Raw genomic sequence first — 20,269 nt, forward strand, 5'->3', positions numbered from 1 at the left:
TCAAAACTCGGATTGGTCAAAGGAGGACTTTTACCAAATTAATATCATCCATTCATTTTGTGAGATGGAATGTACATTCCATCAATCCCCTAAATCCAATTATATTAACTTGACAAAGTCAAATCAACCTTGACCAAGGCCCAACAACAAGAGTCAAACTCAAACAAGTCATCACAATTGGTCAACACAATTAATTGGTATTTATTCAAATTAAAAAGACTAAAATAATAAATTTAAATTAAATATGGTTTGCCAAATTCCTAAAACCTCATCAAAACACTAAAGAAATGGCCATGAGATTTATATTAGGTCAAACAAGGTCAAAGGACCTTGGACAAAAAATTTCAGAATTTTTAAAGACTTAAAAGTATTTTTAAACAATTAAAGATAATTACAAAATCAATTAAATCATGAAAAATATTAATAATGATCCAAAAAATAATTTTAATTCAAAATATGAAAGAGGAAATTATTTGAAATTTTTTGGTGAAACTCTCATATTTTTTGGATCAATATTAAAATTGATATGAATTAATGAAAATAAGCTAATTAAAATAAAAATCAGAAAATAGAAAAAAAACGTGGACTACTTGATCTCCCTCATTAATTGAGGTGGCAGATCAAGTGGTCCTCAACGCGCATTCAACAATGGACACTAGTCAATGCGCTGCAGGGATGGTATTTAAAACCAACGCACGAGATTAAAACGTTTGAAGAGGATCCTGTGGTTTGGAGAGATGCCAACACATCGCTGAAACTGTAACTCCGGTCTTCTTCTCCGGTGGACCTCACCGGTCTGGTCCACCCTCAACCATCACCAAAATAAAAAAGGAGGACATGATCTGAAAGAAAAAATGGCGTAGAGCACGAATCTGACCTCAATTTTAGTTAACTCCACATATATAGAAAGATATGAGGAGTTGAATTTTGAGGTGTGTCAATTGAGTTGCTTCGATTTAACCTCTAAGAAACTCAATCTTCTTGCCTACATTGGTAGGACTTTAGACAACCAAATATCCAAGAGAATTGAGTAGAATTTAGTGAGAATCGAAGAGATGAAGTTTTCTAAAAATTACCTTCAATGCTATGCAATTCTTGATATTGCTTGCTTCAAACACAATCTGATCACACTTATGAAGCTAATAGGAAGTGATTGGAGAGGTTGCAAGGCCGTGGATCCCGGAGTTCTTGAATCTCCAACAGTTTAGATTCAAACTCAAATTTCAAATTGAAATTTCTCAGGTTTTCCTTTAGAGTGAGAGGGTTTCAATGGGGGGCAAAGGGTTTCAATGAGAGGGTTTCAATTGAAATTTACAAAGTGTGATTCAAATGAGCTCATAAGCCTTCTATTTATAGCCAAAGGGAATGATATTTGCACACTTCAAAATCTGTCCAAAATTGGCAATATTGATGGCACGAGTGCATGGGCATGTATAGGCCCATGATGCAATGCAATAAGGTCCAAAATGATTTAAGTTGAAGTCTGAGTGAAGCTTGAATGGCAAGGCATTATGAACTGAAGTTTGTACAATTGATTCTTTCCAATGATGCAGCCCTGTTAAAGCCATGCGCAAACCTAGCAATCATTGTCCAAAATGCATGAACTTGAGTTCTTTAGAAGGCTTGAATCAAGGGGAACATGTTTGATGTTGAACACTTTTTCATTTGGAGATTGGAACATGGAGAATTTTGAGGTGGAAGTTTGGAAATTTCAACATGTTCAAAAAATTTCTAAGCGTCAAGCTATATATCTCAATATTCCACCTTGCTTAACTTTTTATGTGAGATTCATATGAGAAAAGTGTCTTCATAAAAGTTGTAGATACTTCAAATACCTTCAAAATGGATTTAGAATGATAGAGTTATGCATTTTTGAAGTTTGGAAAAATCACTTGTTCAATGGTATAGGTCAAAAATGACCTATAATGTATCCTCATATCACATGCTCATAAAAGTTGAATTTGCTCTCCCTCCAAACATAAAAGTTTAAGTAGACATCTTTAATTTGATTGTGCAACTTATAAATCTTTCATCTCATAAAAATTGAGAAAGCTATGGCCTTGGGAAGTTGACTTTCAAATTAGGGTTTAGACAAAATGACCTATAATGTTTCAACATAGAAAATGATTTTCCAAGCAAAACTAGCTCTAGGTCTCAACATTAAAGTTGTTTGGAATGTCATGTAGAGTAACTTTTCTCATGGAATAATTTTCATATGGTGAAAAGTGTAGGAGATAGGGTCTAGGTATACCCAGCTTTGATCAGATGAATTCATCTGGCCAACCACCATCAACCAACTTGCTAACCTTCAATTCTCTTGACTTTCTAGGCTCATGGTAGATCATATATGCATAAGATGATGAATTTTGGAGTGTCCCTTGAGAAATTTGATCAATTGGTGAGATAGCTTGTTGGAGAAGTTACTCAAGATACCTAGTCAAACTAGGGTTTCCAAGGCAAATCACCTCCAAACTCTTGAAGAAAATTTGATCAATATAACATGTAGGAATCAATGGAAATCATATATGATGCTCATAAACATTCTTGGATCAATTCATGGTTGTGCTCTTTGTCATGAGGGTCTCAAACCCTAGATATGAACCTGATAAATTAATGGGATCATGCCTTACCTACAAAAGAGTTAGGAAAATGCAAAGACATATTTTTGGTATTTTGGTTAGTAAAATGATAAAATACAAGTATGATACAATCACATAGTGCTAGGTGGTCTCTCCCAAAACAAACCCAATGAAATAGGGGTAAGGAGGATGCCAAGGTATGATCCCAATGCTAATGCTTATGATGAAATTGCATGAGAGATCTTAGGGTCAAATTTGGGGTCTTACAATGACCAGTCTTTTCTAGATATTCCAACAGTCTTTTCTAGAATCTGTTTGATCTCTCTATTTGAAACTTCTACTTGCCCACTAGTTTGTGGGTGATAAGGTGTTGCTACACGGTGTCGGACTCCATACTTCAGAAGAAGTTTTCCAAAGATATTTGATATGAAATGGGAGCCATCGTCACTAGCTACTAGCTTTGGCACACCAAATCTAGGAAAGATTACATTCTTGAACAGCTTAATCACTACTCGGGTGTCATTTTTCGGAGAAGCTACAGCCTCGATCCGTTTTGAAACGTAATCGACAACTACAAGTATGTATTTATTACCAAAAGAAGACGGGAATGGTCCCATGAAGTGAGTCCCCCACACATAAAAGACCTCCACTTCTAAGATGCCTGTTTGTGGCATTTCGTCGCATCTTGAAACGTTACCAGTGCGTTGGCACCGGTCGCAATTTATAACCGCCTTATGGACATCTTTCCATAGAGTAGGCCAAAAGAGGCCAGATTGTAAGATCTTAGCATAAGTTTTTGAAGTGCTTGCGTGCCCACCATAGGGAGCGGAATAACAATGAGAGATTATATCATCTATTTCATCCTCAGGAACATATCGACGTAAAATACCGTCGGCACCTCTCTTGAAAATAAGAGGTTCATCCCAGTAGTACTGTTTTAGATCATGAAAGAATTTCTTCTTTTGTTGGTATGATAGGTCCGGTGGAAGTGCTCCAGCAGCTAGGTAGTTGACAAAGTCAACATACCATGGCAGAGTTATATTCGTATCAATTTCTTCCACGGATTCTTCTATTTTTGTATCATTTAAGGTTAGCTCAGACATGTCGCTTTCCATTTGGGCTATAAGTCGTTCGTAAGGGAAATCATCATTGATTGGAACTTGTTCAGGCTTGTTCGCTTTGATTCGTGATACGTGGTCTGCTACTACATTCTCAGTACCTTTCTTATCTTTTATTTCTAAGTCAAATTCTTGTAAGAGTAGGATCCATCTTAAGAGTCTTGGTTTGGCATACTTCTTACTTAGCAAGTATCTAATAGCAGCGTGATCGGTATAGATGATGATTTTCGCTCCTACTATGTAAGAACGGAATTTGTCTAAAGCGAACACAATAGCTAGAAGTTCCTTTTCAGTGGGGGCGTAGTTCATTTGGGAAGGATCTAAGGTTCTACTTTCGTAGTAGATCGCATGAAGTTTTTTATCCTTCCTTTGGCCTAGCACTGCGCCTACGGCATAGTCACTCGCATCACACATGATTTCGAATGGTAATCTCCAGTCAGGTGGTTGCATGATAGGTGCGGTGATTAAAGATGTTTTTAATTGTTCAAACGTTGTTAAACATTTCTCATCAAAGATGAAGTCAGCGTCTTTCATTAATAAACAAGTCAGTGGTTTGGTAACTTTCAAGAAATCTTTGATAAAGCGTCGGTAGAAACCGGCGTGTCCTAAGAAGCTTCGTATTTCTCGTACGGTTTTCAGAGGTTGAAGATTTTCTATAATTTCGATCTTAGCTTTGTCTACTTCAATTCCTTTATTAGATACTACGTGTCCTAGCACGATTCCTTGTTGTACCATGAAATGGCATTTCTCCCAATTCAATACGAGATTCACCTTTACACATCTTTCAAGTACCATTTCAAGGTTTTATAGACATTCTTCAAAGCTATGTGCACAAACAGAAAAATTGTCCATAAAGACTTCCATAATGTTGTCTATAAAGTCAACGGAGATTGACATCATGCATCTTTGGAATGTTGCAGGAGCGTTGCATAGTCCAAATGGAATTCATCTATAAGAAAATGTACCATAAGGGAATGTGAAGGTTGTTTTCTCTTGGTCATCAGGATGGATAGGAATTTGAAAGAATCCTGAATAACCGTCTAGATAGCAGAAGTGGGAATGCTTAGCCAATCGTTTAAGCATTTGATCAATGAAAGGCAGAGGAAAATGATCCTTTCGAGTGGCTTTGTTCAGTTTCCTATAGTCGATGCACATTCTACTTCCGGTCACAACTCTTTGTGCTATAGATTCTCCCTTCTCGTTCTTATCAACTGTAACACCCCCTTTCTTGGGTACTACATGAACGGGGCTAACCCATTGAGTATCAGAGATCGGATATATGATTCCTGCATCTAATAACTTCTTTACTTCATCCTTGACTACAATACTTAAGATTGGGTTGATCCTTCTCTGGTGTTCTCTAGAGGTTTTACAATATTCCTCTAGCATAATGTGATGCATACAGATAGAAGGACTTATTCCTTTTAGATCAGTGATGTTGTAGCCTAACACAATTCAATATTTTCTTAAGACATCTAGTAACTTTTCAGTTTTAATCAGTCCTAAGTCTGCGTTGACTATTACTGGTCTTTTGAGTTCAGTGTCTAGGATTCGTATCTTAGGTTCTTGGGTAGTGTTTTTAATTCTAAGTCTGGTTTCTTCGGGCATGGTATGTGATTAGGTGTAAGTGCTAAGCATTCGCTTAGACTGTCATTTTCGTATGGTTCACGCCAATTATCATCTTCAAAGACTGGAGGGATTTGGATTTTCATTATATCAGAATATGTGGTTTCTTGCATCTCTATCTCTCTTACGCACTAGACTCTATGACATCAAGTAGATAGCAAGTATTGTCTATAGATGGCGCTTGTAAAAATTGTGTCAAGATGAATTCAACTTTTTCTTCTCCAACTTCGAATGTTAGCTTACCTCTTTTCACGTCTATTATGGCTCCGGCAGTAGCTAAGAATGGCCTTCCTAATATAATAGGTGTAGTGGCATCTTCTTTGATGTCCATGATTATGAATTCGGTAGGAATGTAGAATTATCCTACACGTACTGGAACATTCTCTAGTATACCAACAGGATATTTGATTGAGCGGTCAGCTAGTTGAACACACATCTTGGTTGGTCTTAGTTCTCCCATGTTGAGCCTTTTAAAAATGGATAAGGGCATTACACTAATGATGGCTCCTAAGTCACATAGAGCTTTGTCTATGACGAACTTTCCAATGACACAGGGTATGGAGAAACTACCTGGGTCTTTTAGTTTGGGAGGCATGTTGTTTTGGATTATTGCGCTACACTCAGCAGTAAGTGTAACTGTTTCGTTATCCTCGATCTTTTTCTGATTGGATAGGATCTCTTTAAGAAACTTGGAATATGAGGGAATTTGTGTGATAAGTTCTATAAAGGGTATTATGATATTCAGTTACTTAAGAAGTTCAACAAATTTCTTAAATTGCCCTGCAGTTTTAGAATTTGCGAGTCTTTGAAGATACGTAATGGGTGGTTTATAAGGTGGTGGAGGCACATAAGGTTTTTATTTCTCTTTGGCCTTTTGGGTATTATCTTTCTTCTCCTTCGGTTGACTTACCTTCTCAATTGTTGTTTTGTCAGGTTTTTGGTACATGGCAGGATTTTGAAGTCTTGGATCTACGGGTCTGTCTAGTTATTTTCCACTTCTCAATATAACGGCATTTGCATGTCCTTTTGGATTAGGTTGTGGTTGTCCAGGAAATGTTCCAGCAGGAGCAACAATAGATGCTTGTTATTGGGCCACTTGTATAATCTATGTTTCAAGCATTTTGTTGTGGGTGGCTAAAGCGTCTACTTTGCTTGCTAATTGTTTAAGTTGCTCACTAGTGTGTATGTTTTGTTTCAAGAAGTCTTTGTTTGTTTGAGCTTGGGTATCTATGAAACTTTCCATCATTAATTCAAGGTTGGACTTCCTAGGAATGTTAGGAACATTAGTAGCTGGCTTTTAATATCCAAGTGGAACAACAGGTGCTTGGCCAGGTGCATACAGGGCGTTGTTGTTCTTGTACGAAAAGTTAGGATGGTTTTTCCAACCTGGGTTATCGGTATTCGAATAAGGGTTTCCTTGTGCATAATTTACTTGATCTGTGGCAACTCCTGTTAATATTTGACATTCTGGTGCAGTGTGTCCAGGAATTCCACATAACTCGCAGTTTGGAGTTACGGCAGCCATGGTGGCTGCGGGTGGTATGGTCAAGTTGTCTAACTTTTGAACAAGGGCATCTACCTTTGCATGGACATGGTCAAGGCTACTGATTTCCTACATTCCACCTTTTGTTTGGGACTTTTCTACTGAAGTTCTTTCACCTCCCCATTGGCAATGGTTTTGGGCCATGTTCTCAATGAGTTGATAGGCTTCGTTGTATGGTTTGTCCATAAGTGAACCGCCTGCGGCACCATCTACTGTCAGTCTTGTGTTATACAGAAGCCCATTGTAAAATGTGTGATTGATCACCCAGTCTTCGAGACCGTGATGTGGACACATCCTCATCATGTCTTTGTATCTCTCCCACGCGTCGTAGAGAGATTCTGCATCTTTTTGTCAGAATCCATTGATTTGAGCTCTCAGCATAGCAGTTTTGCTCGGCAGAAAATATCGGGCTAAGAAAATGTTCTTCAGTTCTTCCCATGTAGTGACTGAGTTGGATGGAAAGGATTGCAACCAAACCCAAGCTATGTCTCTTAGAGTGAAAGGAAAAAGGCGTAGTCTTATCACATCTTGAGATACACCATTCGTCTTCACAGTGTCTGCGTACTACACAAACTTGGTCAAATGTTCATTAGGGTCGTCCGTAGGATTTCTAGCAAATTGATGTTGTTGGACAGCTGATAATAATGAGGGTTTCAACTCGGAATTGTTTCGATCGATAGTAGGGGCAACAATGTTGTTGTGAGGTTCTTGTTGGGACGGGGTAGCGTAGAACTTAAAGAGGACGATTATGTGGTCCTACTGCAGCCATGGTTGGTTTTTCAACTGGTTCAGTAGTAGGAAAGAAGATACTGGGAATATTGTACCTTCGTTGGTACTCTAGTATTCGGCGTCTTAAATATAAGAAATGCTCTAATTCTACGATTGGTGGAACTAATTTTTTGCCTTGTGAGCGAGTACTTGGCATACAATCGAGAAATAAGGGAAAGGAAATTAGTTTTTACCTCAGTCTATACTGTGTAACGGAAGAATCGCACTATTTGACTAAATCAGTCCCCGACAACGGCGCCAAAAACATGATACGAGTCGTGACTGTATATAAAATATAGTCTATCGGATACTTGACTGCAAGTGCACAGTCTAGTCGTTTAGTTTTAAAAGATATCAAACCCACAGGGACCGATGGTCAAACTAATGTTATCGATGTCACTATGTTTAGCTAAGGCGATGATTTTTAGAGGTTCAGTTCAACAAAAAATAAATCTAAAGAAAATTAAGTTTTTAAAGAAAATATTAATGAAGGGATATCAGTATGCAACGCATTAATTGTTAGGGATTCAATAAGTCACCGGTGTATATTTTAATTACCAAATACCTTTCAGTAGAAAATACTCATTTAAAAGGCTATATCTCACACTCTCGTGATTGTTGACTCGGACTATACTTTTAAGTCAGAATGTACTCTCTCGTTGTCCCCTTTGAAGTTAAAAATACTTTTTGAAAATAAATAATTTCTAATTTCTTTTAAAGTTCACTCGCTGTTTTTAAAATCAATGCCTAGTTTTTACTATCCAGTTCGACCCTCACACTCTCGCGATTGTCGGTTCTAACCTTAGTTAACTTCCCACTCTCGTGGCAAAACCATATTAAATAGCTTCTCACTCTCGTGACAAAGTTAATTAAATTCAAATTAAAAACCACACCCAGAAAGATTATTTGAGAAAAGAAGTTTACACCGATTGTTATTAAATCCCGTCTAATTAAATTATTTACATACCGATACCGGTAGTTTAGCCGAACATGTTAAATAATACAAATATAGACGAATAGAAACAATTTAACAATAAAGCAAACATAATTATTTAATAATAAAGCAATAATAATAATTGAATAAAAACCTGAAACTTTGATTAATTGAATATGTTGAATCTTTAAGTACTGGAGCAGTCCTCCACAGGTCGGTAGGATTTTGCTTCTTCGAAATAAATGCTTAAACTAAACTAACTAAGTTGCAGTAGTTCCCCAATGTAGGAAACTACTACTTTTGGCTAAGTGAAAAACGGAAAGGAAAGGAAAAAATCAAAGCTCGGAACGGAAAGGTAAACAAATTGCAGTAAAAGAAAATAATGTTGGCTGAAGAAAAATATGTGAAAACAAAATTGCAGGAGCGGAAAAAGGCAAAGAGATGGGATGAGAGAGAGACTGGAAATTTCCAACTTCCATTCTTTTATAGTACCCCTTAGCCTTCTTGCTTGATAAAAATAAGAAGGACTTAGTTGAGGGAGGGATTCACGGGAAGGTGGTTTAAGGAGAGAAAACTGGGGCCACATGGATCACTTCTATTTGAAACCCATTACGCTGACTTTGCATACGTGACGGTCGTGATGGGTTTGTGGCGTTCCTCACAATCAAGGCGTGACGACCGTGATGGGGTGTGTGACGAGCGTCACATGCACAAAATTCATATATTCTGGTTTTTCTGTTGTTTCTCTTCTTTTTCTTCTTCTTTTCCTCCCTTTTCTATACTTTGCTCATTTAAGCGTGGGAATTGAAATACCTGCAAATATAACTCGAACACTTGCGGAATAATCGGAATATAAATGAAAACGGTACGATTTTCGAATGCAAATCAAGGAAAATATACGATACATTTTCGTGTTATCAATAGTACCTCTAAAAACAAATGAGACTCTTCAACTTAATGAAGCAATATCTCGAACAGACAAATGAGATTCTCTGTATCAATAGAAGCAGCATCTTATAGGATAGAATTAATATATTCCAACATGGGAAATGATACCTTAATTGAATCTAAGACTCTTAGAGGATACTAGAGAAGTACCTCTAAAACAAATGAGACTCTTCAAAATAATGAAGAAGTACCTCGAACAGATAAATGAGATTCTCTGTATCAATCGAAGCAACATCTTATAGGATAAAATTAAGATATTCCAACATGGGAAATGATACCTTAATTGAATCTAAGACTCTTCGAGGATACTGGAGCAGTACCTCTAAAAATAAATGAGACTCTTCAAATTAATGAAGCAGTATCTCGAATAGATAAATGAGATTCTCTGTATCAATCGGAACATCATCTTATAGGGTAGAATTAAGATATTCCAACATGGGAAATGATACCTTAATTGAATCTAAGACTCTTAGAGGATACTGGAGCAGTACCTCTAAAAAATGAGACTCGTCAAATTAATGAAGCAGTATCTCGAACAGATAAATGAGATTCTCTGTATCAATCGAAGTAGCATCTTATACGATAGAATTAAGATATTCCAACATGGGAAATGATACCTTAATTGAATCTAAGACTCTTCGAGGATACTGAAGCAATACCTCTAAAACAAATGAGACTCTTCAAAATAATGAAGCAGTATCTCGAACAGATATATGAGATTCTCTGTATCAATCGAAGCAACATCTTATAGGATAGAATTAAGATATTACAACATAGGAAATGATACCTTAACTGAATCTAAGACTCTTAGAGGATACTGGAGTAGTACCTCTAAAAACAAATGAGACTCTTAAAATTAATGAAGCAGTATCTCGAACAAATAAATGAGATTCTCTGTATCAATCGAAACATCATCTTATAGGACATAATTAAGATATCCAACATGGGAAATGATACCTTAATGGAATCTAAGACTCTTCGGGGATACTGGAGCAGTACCTCTAAAAGCAAATGAGACTCTTCAAACTAATGAAGCAGTATCTCGAACGGATAATTGAGATTCTCTGTATCAATCGAAGTAGCATATTATAGGATAGAATTAAGATATTCCAACATGGAAAATGACATCTTAATTGAATCTAAGACTCTTCGAGGATACTGGAGCAGTACCTCTAGAACAAATGAGATTCTTCAAAATAATGAAGCAGTATCTCGAACAGATAAATGAGATTCTCTGTATTAATCGAAGCATCATCTTATAGGATAGAATTAAGATATTCCAACATGGGAAATGATACCTTAATTGAATATAAGACTCTTCGAGGATACTGGAGCAGTACCTCTAAAAAAATGAGACTCTTCAAAATAATGAAGCAGTATCTCAAACGTTCATCTGTTGTGGGAAATAATTTAGAAAAGACTCCATTTGGAGGAGATTTACTAGGGATACTCTACAAGGGAGAAGCTCTTAAGAGGATTTTTAGGGTAACCTCTACTTAGGGAGCAATGCTAGTAAAGATGTTGGGGAACATCATTATTAACCATAAAATTTGAAGAATAATTGTCGGAAATAGTTCCACGAGCACATGCAGGGTAGCAATCCCATTAAATTAAATGAGGAAAGTCTGGGATACATATGATTGATCCCAAATCATGAATTGTGTTATGCTTTTTGTATGATGTTCCACTTTGGATGGAAGCATCATGTATGAAATTATGCATGCGATATATGCAAATATGCAATTACTGCGGATATTTAGTTGTTCATATATGAATGTGAATTGTATAAGGCTATGCATATGTATGCCGATGATTGATATGATTGTTTCTTGATGAGTTTTCCTTTTTGACAGGAAGATAATGCATGAAATGATGCACATAATGTATGTGAGAATGCTAACGGGTAATTAGGTATGCCCCTTTTGAAATTGCTCTCCCTTCTTGAAGATAAAGGGTTTTTTGTTTGCCCCGGTTAAGGAGTTTTATTTTGGTGATGATGCCAATAGTATGGACTTTTGTTATCAGGGAGACTAATGGAAATCGGGCTACGATGTTTTTTTTTGAAGTTGGAAATGTATTTGGGGTGTTCCAAGCCTTTGAAGGGTTCAGACTTTTCAACACGCGATACTTCAACTACACCATAATTTATTAATGCCTTTGCCGGAATTGCACTAGAGACTTGCTGGTTATCAGCTACACATGAGTACATCTCTAAGAGGCATTAAACTGATTAGTAATTGGAATGACCATAGGTGTTTGCGAACGATCCTACACCTTTATGTAATAAGAACAAACTTGAAGGCTATGAGTCTTCCCTTTTTAATATCTCAAAAGTAATTTTATCATTTCGTTCAAATACGTGCTTTATTTTCTCCAAAATTTTTAAGAATGATGTTTATAAAAAATAAAGGTGTTTTGAAAACAAACAGATAAAATACAAAATAATTTAGGCACAACTTTGATGAGAAAATTTCTCTTTTTATTGATTTGACTCTTGAATGGGTAATTGTAAAAAAAGATGCAATTCCTTAATGAGGTAATTGCTGTGTATAAATACAAAACGACAATAAAAATTGAGTTTGCCTTGAATTTCAATACTGCTATGATCCTTATGTCTTTGACGGTCCGAGTACCTTGCCTTTGAAAAAGTCAAGTAGATTGATTCTTCTTCTTTAGGGGTATGATACATGCCTGAAGGTGCAGTTCTTTGCCTTGGAATTAATCCCTAATTTTTTCCTGGACCGCCCTTTCGGGTTTTTGATCCACCAGGATACTCATTTTTGCTTGAGCCGCCCTTTCGGGTTTTCAACTCAGCAGGCAACAAAAATTTATTTACTTTTTATCCTTAATTTTTGCCTGGATCACCCTTTCAGATTTTTGATCCACCGGAATAGTCATTTTTGCCTAAATCGCCCTTTCAGGTTTTCGATTTAGCGGCTTTTATTATTCCACTTTTTTAGGAAAAGTACTTTTTAACTGCATCAACATTTGTGGGAAGTGGCAATTCATCACCGTCCATAATTTCTAGGATTAGAGTGACTCCGGAAAAAGCTCTGACCACCACAAATGGACCTTCATAATTTGGTGTCCACTTTCCCCTAGAATCCTTGTGCATGGGAAAGATTTTCTTTAACATCAAATCCCCCTCTTGAAATTCTCTATGACGGACTTTCTTATCGAATGCCTTCTTAAGACGCCTCTGATAGAGTTGACCGTGACATAAAGCTTTTAGGCGCTTCTCTTCAATAAGGTTGAGCTCATTGAACCTTGCTTGAACCCATTCCGCCTCATCTAACTTAGCCTCCATCAAGACTCTCATCGAGGGAATCTCCACTTCTATAGGGAAGACTGCTTCCATGCCATATACCAAGGAATAAGGGGTTGCCCCTGTTGAAGTATGTACTGATGTGCGATAACCGTGCAACACAAAAGATAACATTTAATGCCAATCCTTATACGTGACTACCATCTTCTCGATGATTTTCTTGATATTTTTGTTCGCAACTTCAACGGCCCCATTCATCTTGGGCCGATATGGTGACGAGTTATGGTGTTCAATTTTGAACGTTGCACATAATTCCTCCATGGTCTTGTTGTTGAGGTTGGACCCATTATCAGTGATGATTTTGCTGGGAACCCCGTACCGACATATGATATTGTTCTATAAGAAACTGGAGACTACATGCTTTGTGACATTCGCATAAGATGCGGCTTCAACCCATTTGGTGAAGTAGTTTATGGCCACCAAGATAAATCTATTTCAGTTAGATTCTTTGGGTTCTATCATCCCGATCATGTCAATTCCCCACATAGAGAGCGGTCAGAGTGATGCTATAACATTTAGCGGAGTCGGCGGTACATGCACTTTGTCAGCGTAGATTTGGAATTTGTAGCATGTTCTGGTGTAATGATAACAGTCAGCTTCTTCACCATTGCATGCCCATTTGCATGTGTGCCGAAAAAGATCCTTCGTGTATATCCTTCCTAAGCTGATTAGCTTCATGTTTTTCCACACATCTCAACAAGACCATGTCATAATTCCACTTGTATAACATATCCCCATTCAAGAAGAACTTCGATGCCAACCTTCGTATAGTCCTCTTATCAAGGCTGGAAGCCTTTGCTGGGTATTCTTGCTTCTCCAGATAATGTTTGACATCAAAGAACCAGGGTTTGTGATCCGATTCTTCTGTTGTTGTCAGACAATGAGCAGTTTCGTCAAAACGCCTGATTTCAATATTAGGCTGATGGTTAGGCCATATTAACTTGTACATGGAAGCCAAGGTTGCCAGAGCATCTTCCATCTGATTCTCCTCTCGAGGAATATGAGAAAAAGTGATTTTGTCAAATTTTGGGAGTAACTTCAGCACGTAATCCCGGTATGGAATTAGGTTAGTATGTCTTGTTTCCCAGTCACCTCTAATTTGATGTATCACTAAAGTGGAGTCCCCGGATACCTCAAGGACGTTTATCTCTAACTCAATAGCTTCTTCTAGCCCCAATATGCAAGCTTCATATTCAGCCATGTTGTTTGTGCATGTGAAGCAAAGCCTTGCAATGAATGGTAAATGAAAATTCTTAGGAGACATCAACACTGCCCCAATTCCATGACCTATAGCATTTGAAGAGCCATCGAACATGACAGTCCATTATTCATCTGGTTCAGGTCCCTCCCCAAGTCCAGGGGTTTCAGAGTCTTTGACAACCATGATGTCCTCGTCCGGGAAGTCAAACTTCAAAGGTTGGTAATCCTCTATCGGTTGTTAAGCAATATGATCTGCTAGTAAACTCCCGTTGATGGCCTTTTATGCAAGATACTGGATATCATACTCTGATAACAACATCTGCCATCGGGAAATTCTACCGGTGAGAGCTGGTTTCTCAAATACGTACTTGATGGGATCCATTTTGGATGTTAACCAAGTCGTATGAGTCAGCATGTATTGTCTGAGACGCTTAGCGGCCCACGCGAGCGCACAGCAAGTCTTTTCGAGCAATGAATATCTGGTATCACAATCATTAAACTTCTTTCTCAGATGATAGATGGCATGCTCTTTTTTACCAGTCTCGTCTTGTTGTCCTAACACACAGCCCATGGATTCGTCGAGTACTATTAAGTACATGATGAGAGGTCTTCCCTGAGCAGGGGGCATTGAAATTGGTGGTTCTTGTAAGTATTCTTTGATTTTGTCAAAGGTTGTTTGGCAGTCATCATTCCATTCCACCCCTTGATTTTTCCTTAAAAGCTTGAATATTGGTTTGCGCGTGGCAGTGAGATGAGAGATAAATCTGGATGCAATTTAGTCTTCCCAAGAAACCACGAACCTCTTTCTCAGTCTTCGGCGCATGCATGTTCTGAATGGCTCTGACCTTGTCAAGATCCACTTCAATTCCTTTTTGGCTTACAATAAAGCCTAAGAGCTCCCCAGATCGAACCCCAAATGTGCATTTGTTAGGGTTGAGTATCAACCTAAACTTCCTTAGTCGAGCAAATAGCTTCTCCAAGTTAGTGATGTTCTCCTCTTCTATTTGGGATTTGGCAATCATATCATCGACATACACTTCGATCTCTTTATGAATCATGTCATGAAAGAGAGTTACAATGGCACGCTGATATGTTGACCCTGCTTTTTTCAACCCGAATGGCATCACCTTGTAACAGAAGGTGCCCCAAGGGGTGATGAATGTATTTTTCTCCATGTCCTCTGGATCCATTTTAATTTGGTTATACCCGGAGAAGCCATCCATGAAGGAAAATACGAAGAACTGAGTTGTGTTATCTACCAATACGTCAATGCGAGGTAATGGGAAATCATCCTTGGGGCTAGCTCTGTTTAAGTCTCGGTAGTCAACGCACATGCGGACTTTTCCATCCTTCTTTGGTACTGGTACCATGTTGGAAACCCATTGTGGGTACTTAGCGACTTCCAGGAAACCGACGTCAAACTGCTTTCTCACTTCGTCTCTAATCTTAAGGGCCATATCCGGACAAGTTCTTCTTAGCTTTTGTTTGACGGCAGAATAAACTTCTTTGAGCAGAAGCTTATGGGTAACGATGTCAGTGTCTAACCCGGGCATATCTTGGTACGATCAAGCGAAAACACCGGCATACTCGTGGAGGAGCTCTATCAGTCTTGCCTTCACTGCATCTTGAAGTGTGGCGCCTATCCTTACTTCTTTCTTGTCTTCATCTGTCCCGAGGTTGATAACTTTGACGTCCTCTTGGTGTGGTTGAATGACCTTCTCCTCTTGTTTGAGTAACCTAGCCAACTCTTCAGGGAGTTCACAATCTTCCCCCACTTCGTCTTCGACTTGGTAAATTGGACAGTCAAAATCATGCCAGACCCTAGTAGTGTCGTTATCAATGGTCTCGGTGGTGTCTCTGCATGTTATAATTTATGCAGTTTATTTAGAAAGTGCGTGCATAAGAATTAATGTCATTTTTATTGTAGATAAAAAATGAAAGGAACAAAATTTTGAATGCAAATTGCCATTTTATTAATGATAATCAAAGTTCTATAAAATAAGGAGGCCCTACAACATGCCACTATGCCTCGGGCAGAGCATATGGTTTTGATTAAACAATAAAATTACTTTTGAAAGAATTGGGGGATTTCCACAGTCTTCCAGTTCTTTGGTTCTTCATCGGGCACTGCCTGCCGTATTCAGCTGGATACCACCTCATCGTAAGCTTCTTCGTTGATCATTGCAACCTGATCACCAAAGATATGGCCAGCGCTGGTGAATGTCTCCTCAATATAAGGAATCTGCTTTGTGTCATGCTGACTACTGGCTTCAATTGAGGATGGTTCATACCCTAAACCAAACTTGTCCCATTTATCGCGCACCTCTATCACCTTGCCCCAACCTTGGGCACTCCGATTCTCTATAGTAGCTTTAGCTCCTTACCAGGAGGCCATTGACGACTCTGATTTTGGTGACTCAGATCTCTGTTGGACGGTCATTACATTCACCACTTCCAAGGACTGGAATGGTGTCTCAGTGATTTCGTTGTCCACTTCGATATATTTGAAAGAAGTCAAGTGGCTAACCAGAATGTCCTCTTCACCTCCAATCACGATCATTTTGTCATTCGTGATAAATTTTAGCTTTTGATGTAAGGTAGAAGTTATTGCCCCCGCAGAATGAATCCATGGTCTTCCAAGCAAACAACTATATACGAGGTGTTTGTCCATAACTTGGAATGCAATAGTGAAGATTGTCGGGCCAATCTTAATTGGCAAGTCAACCTCCCATATTACTGCTCGCCTTGAGCCATCAAAAGCTTTCACTATTAGAGTGTTAGGTTTCATGCTTAGTCCTTCCAACGTTAATTTCACCAGAGTAGTCTTTGGCATAACATTCAATGAAGAACATGTGTCCACTAAAACTCTTGATAATATGGTGTCTATGCATCTCAAGGAAATATGCAAAGCTTTGTTGTGATTCTTCCCTTCGACAGGCAGCTCATCGTCATTGAACCCTAGGAAATTTCCAGTGGTCTCACAAGCTATCACATTATCAAATTGTTCCACTGTTATGTCCTTTGTAATATGAGCAACACTTAACACTTTCATTAATGAATCTCTATGTTCCTCTGAGTCGAGTAATAAGGACAACATGGAGATCTTCGAAGGGGTTTGATTCAATTGATCCACTACCTTGTAGTCACTCTTCTTAATTATCCTCAGAAATTCCTTAGCCTCCTCGCAGGTGATAGCAGCTTTCGGAGACAAGTTCATCTCTTGTAATTCAAGATTTAGAATAGGAATTTGGACATGGGTAGCAACTTCCTTCCCTTTGTCTTTGGCGGACGCATCAACGATTCTTGGTGTGAAAACTCGGCCACTGCGTGTCATTCCGGTTGGTCCTACAATCAAAGTAACATTTGGATCATTGATGACCAAAGGTTGGTCTTCCTGGCCCTACTTAAAAGCTCTAGGTTGACATATCCATGGCACTGCTTTTTCATCTTTTTATTCAAAAGGTGCCGGAAATTCTATCACCAACGGGGTGACGGGGATTTCCACGCTGACCGCGTCGTAAGGAATGTCAATCACAACTATCTCTTCCTTTTTCATGCCTTTGATGTGGCGCTCGATCTGCAATTCACCTTGATCCAACATTTACTGCATAAAACTTTTCAAATCTTCAACCTTTTCTTTATCAACTAGGTCTATTTGGATAAGACGACTCTTCAATAATTGTGTACCTATCACAACAATAGGAGTTTGTATTTCTTCAACTTTCTTGATCAGCTCACCCTTATCAATCTCTTCAATGGAACTAACTGACGTACCTCCATGTGTCGGCATGGGATTGGTGTTTATGTTCAGGCATCTCGGGGTGAAGGTGACAGCCTTAGCCTCAATCGAATCATGTACACGATTCTGGAATGCATAGCAATTTTACAGAGTATGGCCATGTGCTCCCATATGAAACTCACAGTGGGCGTTAGCATCATACTCGGGAGGGTATGAGAAAGTGGATGGCTTTAACTCTCTCAAAGTCAACAGTCCCTCCTTTTGCAAGTATGGAAATATATGGCTGTAAGGCACAGGTAAAGGGTCAAGCTGCCTTCGTGGTGGCCTTGGCTTGAACTGTCATTGCGGAACGACATTTTGTTGTTGTCGTTGTTATGGAGGTTGTTGTTGATAAACATGTTGTTGTTGTGTTGGTTGCTGGTAGGGTATGGGTACCACAGCGGCGGCTTGTTCGTATGAGGTTTGTTGCTTACCTTTATAACCCCTCGATATAGCGTTTGTATCACCCTCTCTTTTCTTATGGAAACCTCCAGAATACTTTTTCGGTGTATTGGGGGTTACAGCAGCTCCTTGGATTTTTCCATCCCTTAAACCTTTCTCTATGCGGTCTCCAATCGTCACTAAGTGAGCAAAGTCTGATGCTGCACTCCTCACCAATCTATCATAGAAAAGGGTCCTTCAGCGTAGCCACGAATATTCCGGTCATTTCCTTCTCTAACAATGGAGGTTCAACCTGAGCAGCCAACTCTCTCCATTGTTGGGCATATTCTTTAAACGATTCCTTCTCGTTCATGGCCATCCCTTGTAGCTGCATACGATCGGGTGCCATATCTAGATTGTACTTGTATTGATGAAGGAAAGCATCAGCCAAGTCCTCCCAATTTTGGATTCTCCCTTGCTCCAGACTCATGTACCACCTTAGGAATGCCCCACTTATGTTGTCCTGAAAATAGTGTATGAGCAGCTTGTCGTTCTCAGTATGGGCAACCATTTTTATGAAGTACATCACCAAATGACTTCTTGGACAAGTCTGGCCTTTGTATTTCTCAAAATCAGGAGTTTTAAATTTAGTCGGGATGACCAAATTTGACACCAATCGCATATTCATGGAAGCAGAACCAAATGTTATTCCCCTTTATAGCTTTGATCTTCTTCTCCAAGGCGCGAAGCCTTTCTGCAGCAGGATCCGGTAGAACCTTAGATTTTGGTGGATCTGGTACATAAAAAGCATCGTAAGGGTCGTCTCCTCCCATCTCAGACCCATGTTGATCAAATGCATCAGAAGGCTCTCCATGATCTCCATCTCCTTTGCTCCCTACAGGTATATGAACAAATCTCTTCTTGGCGTGAGTGAAGCTCTCATCCTGGTTGACCAGTCCCGATGTGCCAATATGACTATCATTTTTCCTCATTCCAGCTTCTGCCTCCACAACCCCTTCTCTTTGCGCAATTGCTAGTATCGTCCCTAGTAACTGATCCATCTTCTCTTGGATAGCGGTGATATATGTCCTCGTAGTGGCCTGATTAACCTCAACTTGCTCCAATGTCATCCTGTAATTATTACGCGTCTCATATCGGCGTTGATTAGTCAGCGTTACTGGATAGAGGGTAAAAAGGTTGTATAAGTTTTTTAAATGAAATGCGTGATGGGATAGATGCATGCAAATGAGAAAGATGTTTTTCCTTTTTATGTCCAGGGAATTATTCATAATGGTTATAGTTTTATTAAGCATTCGAAGAAACATAAAGTCAGGAAATAAAAGTGAGGACCATCTTTTTTCATTTAATTCGCTAAAGTACGGAATACAAAGGCATGAAAGCCTGGACCAATACAACTCAAATACGAAACTTTTGAGAAAGCATAAATTGAGTACAAGAAAAACAGAGAAAAAAAATCACACAACAGATTTTCGAGATATGAGTTCCTCCAACTCAAACTTGAACCTCTTCACCATTCCCTTACAAATCATAACAAAACCGATCACAGCGGGATGTATGCCGCCTTGGTCCAGTCCTTCTACTGTCTCTCTCAATCTCCAATGCATATCCCGAGCCATCCAATTACAGAATTCTACCAAATCATTGATCCTTACACGATATCCATCTTTGTCCTTTTGCAAGAAGTCAATAGTTTTCCTGAATGTATCGTAGTCCTCGATAACCTGCTCTCTCTCCTTAAGCCATATCACACTGTCTTGATGGAAGGATTCAAGTTTATCTTTCCAATGTTGAGCGTATTCTATGGCATCCTTTGCTTCTTGACATTTCTCAGCCCAAATCCCAGGTGTGACTCGAGAAGCTTCAAGGGCTCTTTCCTTGAGTCGGCGTTCGTGCTCCGCTTGGGTTTCAGCATTATGAAGGGAGATAGTGAGATCATGTATCATAGCCTCTAATGCCTCTCTAACTTCTTTCTTTTCTTCTGTTGCTCTTAGCCACCATCGCTTATTCTTTTGGCATTCTTTCTCAACTTGTTTCAACTTCTCTTTGAT

General features: G+C 38.8%; 1 non-coding gene across 1 annotated transcript; it reads left to right on the forward strand.

Annotated features, from left to right (window-relative positions):
* The first annotated feature begins 7,140 nt into the window (after positions 1-7,140).
* Positions 7,141-7,247, forward strand: LOC127116117 (small nucleolar RNA R71). The gene has a single exon (XR_007801098.1). It is a non-coding gene; the product is annotated as a small nucleolar RNA R71 (small nucleolar RNA).
* The last annotated feature ends 13,022 nt before the right edge of the window (positions 7,248-20,269 follow it).

This window comes from Lathyrus oleraceus, chromosome 1 (genome assembly GCF_024323335.1).
Source record: "Lathyrus oleraceus cultivar Zhongwan6 chromosome 1, CAAS_Psat_ZW6_1.0, whole genome shotgun sequence".
NCBI classification, from domain to species: Eukaryota; Viridiplantae; Streptophyta; class Magnoliopsida; order Fabales; family Fabaceae; genus Lathyrus; species Lathyrus oleraceus.